Raw genomic sequence first — 5,981 nt, 5'->3', positions numbered from 1 at the left:
TCTTTGTTCTTCTTCTTCAAGTTCAGGGTTCCGCCGAGGTACCTGGATGTGTTTTGGTTACTGGTATGTATTTATTTTGTTGATTAAGACACTGCTTTCTAAGTATTTGAACTTTATTTGCTTCAGCTACTGAGAAGTGCTGTGTCCCTCAGTCGCCATTTTGAAAAAAAATCAATTTGGGAGTTTGAACAAAAACAGTTTTCCAACATTTCCTGGCTTTTGTTCTTAAGAACAAACCCACTGAATTGCTCTTGCCTTATTGATTTCTATAGTTCTTAGTGCAAAGACCATAGAATTTAAAGTCCTTGATTTTTAGGTAATTGAAAGAATGGGACACCAGCAATGATTATCTGGATTGTGTGTGTGGTTGTGTATGGGGCATACTGGAGATTGAACTCAGCGGTGTTCTACCTCTGAGCTACACCTTCAGCTCTTTTTAATTTTCAAATTTTGAAACAGGGTCTCACTAAGTTACTGTGTACCGCTGGCCTCAAACCTGTGATCTTCCTGTCTCAGCCTTCCAAGGAATAGAATTAAGGGCGTGCACCACCCACCAGGTGACTATATAGATTTTTTAAGATTTACTTTTGGAGAAATTTCACTGGACAAGATAGTTAAATGGAAGAAATTTATCACATCTATAAGTTTGATCTCTGAAGTTCAGCAAGTAGGAAGTAAAAACTTTCAAGGTCAAAAAGCCATTGTGCGTAATAATGATAGAAAAGCCATGACTGTATAAACAAAAAAAAACCATAAAATAAGAGTGGTCAGACTTATTTGAGTTTTTATGTTTTACTGGTACACATAATAGTTCTTACTAATCGTATCTCCCTCTAAAAAGGGAAAATAAAGAAAATATTTATTAAAACATAAATCATAGTCATCTAAATTCCATGGACTGTTATACATACTGAGATAAGTTAGAGGCAGATATAAAAATGGTGTGTAGTAATTCATAAGCTGAATCCTCAAGGAAAGGAAAATGAAAAAACATAAAAAACCTCAAATTTCATAATCTCTACAATGGACTTCCTTAGAGTTTTTAAATTTATGTTCTAATATATTCTTTTCTGAATGTCTCTCTCTCTCTCTCTCTCTCTCTATATATATATATATATATATATATATATATAATATATATAATTTTTCATGGTAAGCATGCTGCTCTCAGTGAATATTGTGATTTTTAAGTTATAAAATGTTTTAAGAATCTTTACATTGCCCGTCAGATGTACAAAGGTACAAAGGTGGAGGGACACAGCTTTCTTTTCAAGGTTCTGTTTGTGGGAAAGAAAGAGAGAGAGAGAGAGAGAGAGAGAGAGAGAGAGAGAGAGAGAGAGAGACAGACAGACAGACAGACCGACCCACCCCTGGGGCAAGGCACAGAAGGAAGGGAGATGCAGGAGGCTGGCACAGGTGGTGGGGGTCACTTATGCTTTGAAAATTCTGTCCCCCAAGACTAGCACACTGGGGAGCTCACCCAGGGAAAACCTCCTTGTCTATGAGCCAGGGGACATGTCCTGTGACAAAAGTTTCAGAGTGCGGTTGCTACCATTGTAGGCACTTCCCTTTTTCTTCTACTCAGAACAAGTCTGAGAAAAAGGAAATGTCCCAGAGAAGGCAAGACTCTACAATGGTGGACTCACCTCCTCCGAGCTCTGACTGGAGAGCGCTGTCGGTCAGGCTGCTCCCTTGAAAGTGAGTCAGTGGTCACTTTGAGAGTCTTGTTCAACGAAAGAACTGTTGCTTGTGTGACCAACACAGCTATAACATGGTACACTCAACCTCAGCATGCCCTGCTAAGGTTTCAGGATCATAATGTGCCCTTTCAGTGGGGCTCAGTGGGGCATGCCTGCAATCTCAGTACTTGGGAGGCTGAGATGGGGGAAGATCACAGGTTGGAGGCAAGAATTAGCAATTTAGTGAGAGCCTCAGCAACTTGCAAGACTTTTTTTCTAAAAATAAATAAATAAATAAAGAGCTGGGGGTATAGCTCAGAGGGAGAATGCCCTTGAGTTCAATCACCAGTACTAAAAAGAAAAAAAAAGTCCCCTTTCTTCACTCTGAAAATAAGATATTGGTATATGAAATGTCATGTAATCATAAGCCCTGTTCACTGCTCACCAGCTATACCACTGGAGGGGTTACTGATTGCTCTTCTAAACACTGAGGTAAGAATATCCCATTTGTTTTTCTTCAGTTAAAAATTATTTTTATTCATGATAGGCAAGAATTTAGCTCATTTTCAACTTGATGGTGCCTAGCTAGATTTTAAAATAAAAATGAAAGCATAAAATAATACTACAATGGAGCCACTCTTCCTAGTTCTCAATCTTCTACTTGAATTCTTAACCTAATTCAAGAGAGCTGAAATGCTGCATTTGTATGAATCATGTCTATGAACAATTTAATTTCCTGCTTTCCTGGAAGAAAAGTTTGTAAAATAAATTACCCAGTAGACTCTGAGGGCTTAAATATAATCACTGCTTTATTAATGAGAGGCTTTGACAAGGTGCCCCTGGATTTCAGGGGATCGCAGTGATCTGTAATACCCCCCCCACATTGTTTTTAAGGGTTTTTGAGTTGTGTACATTCGTGATTTTTTTTTAAAAGGAGGAGATACATGGCCTTTATCATACTAATAAGATATTCTCAACCCCCAAAGATGATGAGCAACTGATTTGGAAAATTTTTTTTTTCTTTAGGCTAACATATTCTTTTTTTTTTTTTTTTTTTTTTTTTTTGCGGGTCTGGGGATGGAACCCAGGGGCATTTGACCTCCGAGCTACACCCCCTGCCCTATTTTTTATACTTTATTTTGAAACCAAGTTTCACTGAGTTGCAGAGGGCCTCACTAAGTAGATGAGGCTGTCCGCGAACCGCGATCCTCCAGGTCTCAGCCTCCTGAATGCTGGGATCACAAACGTGCACCACCACGCCCGGCTAGGCTAACATATTCTTTGAAACTCAAGAAAATAACTTGGATAGCTACCAATTCAAACTATTTTCTTCTAAGTCACATTTTAAACTGGGATGCATTCAAGGGAAGCCACAATAGATTGATAATTATTTTAAAAGTTTCACCATTAGCCTTTTGCAATGTGGTATAAAGGGCATATATTCTTTGGTAAAATGCACTTAGGAAAATACCTGGAGAAGAGACTTTATATTCAGCTTTATGTTCAAGGGTGTTGACCCATGGAAATAGACATCATTGAATAGTATTGAACTACCCAGCCCAAAATTTACATCTCTTCAGTGGATGGCCAGTAGTTTTCCTTAAACTGAAATTATTTTTCTGAGGAAAATGAGGGATATTTCAATGAATTCAATTTAACAGAATCTCTTGGCTTGAAGCCATATTTATTTCATATTCAATAAAATGTTGGCAACAATTACCTTGGCTATCTTTTTGATGAAGAAAACTTAAAAATCGAGATACATAAAATGATTTTTAATAAATGCAGAATGATTTGACCTGTGGCTTCATTTCATTTTCAAAATGCATTTTAAGTATTAAGCTGCTAATTTATTTTCTTAACACAGACTTCAAGCAGTTATTCATCAAATATTCATTAGGTTCACAGTAAGTACCAGACTCTTGCCTGAGTGCCAGGGACTCACCAGTGGACAGGAAACTAAATTCCTGTTTGCATGGAGTTTAGGTGGTCCCAGAGAAAAAAGTATAATAAAGAATAAACACATAAATATAGACTTCAACATCAGACAGATTTTTGGGAGAGAAATAAAATAGACTTAGGACATACAATTCTGTGTCTGTCTAAATGACAAGATAAGCCAAGGCAGTCTGCTGAAGCTTCTCTAAGGAGGAAACTTTGGGCAACAGAGAAAAGTAAAATATGGGTGCAGGTCATGGGTGAAAATCATTGAAGGACAAATAAGGAAAATGAAAGAAAGAAGGTAAAATGGAAGAAAGGAGAAAAACTAAAAGGAATAAAAAGTATAAAGGCCTTGAAGACATAATTTGGGTGACATTTATATCAACAGAAATACGACTGACATATATACGTAAATATATAATATGTAAATATTTAAGTTTACTCCAAGTATTTAAATATATACTAGTATATTTAAATATGCTCCAAGCATTTAAATATATATGCACAGAGGATTGCAGATTTGAGAACAGGCTTAGCAATGTAGCAAGACTCACAGTAACCCAGTGAAACCTGTTTCAAAGCGAACAAAAAATTTTCCAGGCGTGGTGGCACACGCTTGTAATCCCCGCGCTTAGGAGGTGGAGACAGGAGGATCGCACAGGTTCGAAGCCGGCCACGCTGGCTTAAGAGACCCCGTTTCCAAATAAAAATATAAAAAACAGGTGTCTGGGAGTGTAGCCCGGAGGTAGAAGGGCTTCCAGGAACCCCAGTACCACCAAAAAATAAAAATAAAAAAGGGCTGGGGATATAGCTCAGAGAGAATGTTCATTCCCCAGTAGACACAGATACACACAAACATACACACACACACATGCATGCACACACTATATATATATCTATACACACATCATATATATTTATTTATATGCACTATACACACACATACGTACAAACACACACACACATATACTCACAGAACACACATATCAGACTCGAAGCATGTAACTGGAGCATCTCCTTTCTGAGCTACACATTACATGTTTACCAATGAAGCAGCCATTGCTCAGAACATTTGAGGAACACTTACTTATAAATTGATTTTAAAATGAGATGTGGTGGCATATACCTATAATCTTAGCTACTTGGAATTCTGAGGCCGGAGTTATGAGAGTTTGAGGCCAGCCTGGGCAACATAGTGAGGCCTCTCTTGAAAAACAAAACCAAAACCAGAAACTGATCTTTAGAAACAGTTTATGAACTGCACACAGATTTATCCTAGTTTTTATATGTTTGCAACTCAAAACTGATTTTTACCCATTTTTTTCACCTACTCTAATAGGCTTGTTTTTGAAAGTTTTCTGGTTATTTCTAAGAATCTAGCAACTATTAGTTTTCAACTTGTGAATCCAATTACTCTTTTCCAATTGAACTGTCTGTAATTTAGGCTTTAGCAAGAGCATTAATTAATAAAACATCACCAGTTTATAGTATTAGAAAAAATAGACATCTGAGCTGGGCGTGGTGGCGCACGCTTATAATCCCAGAGCTTGGGAGGCTGAGACAGGAGGATTACACAGGTTTGAAACCAGCCTCAGCTACTTAGGCTCTCAGCAACTTAGTGTGACCCTCTTTCCAAATAAAATATAAAAAAAATATAGGTCTGGGAGTATGGCCCGGAGGAAGAAAGCCCGTGGGTTCTACTCCCAGTACCACATACACAAAAAGAAAAAATAGACATCTAACAACTTAATTCTATTTTTACAGTTTCACATGGTGAAACTTCTTGTAAACACATATGAGACAAGTTCTCTTTTTTTACTTGATCTTAATTTACATTAGAAATCATTAATTATTTACTCTAGGGTTAAAATCCTTAGTAGCTGTGCCCAGTATGACCACTTTCTCTGAGGCTCTAAATCCTTGTTGACAAACCTGCTTCACCAGGCCAGATACATCTTCCTCTTACTGGAGTTATCTTTTGGGTTCCTTTTCTCCTTCTTATAATCATGCGTGCATCAGTACTGCTAATGGTAGGCAAGACTCCAGAATGTGATTCAAGAGGGTTTCCTGCTATTGTAACAAGCTTATGAAAATTAACATGTAATGGTAGGGCCAACGTTTATGTACCCTTGAACTCTCTGCCTACCAAGTAAAATATATAGCCAGTGTATAAGTGACCAGTGTTACCTTAATTAAAACATGTAATAAATCAACCTCAGTGCCCTGGTTTTCTCATTTGTAAATCAATATTGGCTCAATATTAATTGGGAGGTTGAATCAACATACATTTGCAAAAGATATAGGAGGGACAAAATTCTTTAAAGACACTTACACATGTGAGGGGGATACTATATCTTTTCT

This window comes from Muscardinus avellanarius (genome assembly GCF_963383645.1).
Source record: "Muscardinus avellanarius genome assembly, chromosome: 17".
Lineage (NCBI taxonomy): Eukaryota > Metazoa > Chordata > Mammalia > Rodentia > Gliridae > Muscardinus > Muscardinus avellanarius.
This window is presented reverse-complemented; position numbering follows the sequence as displayed.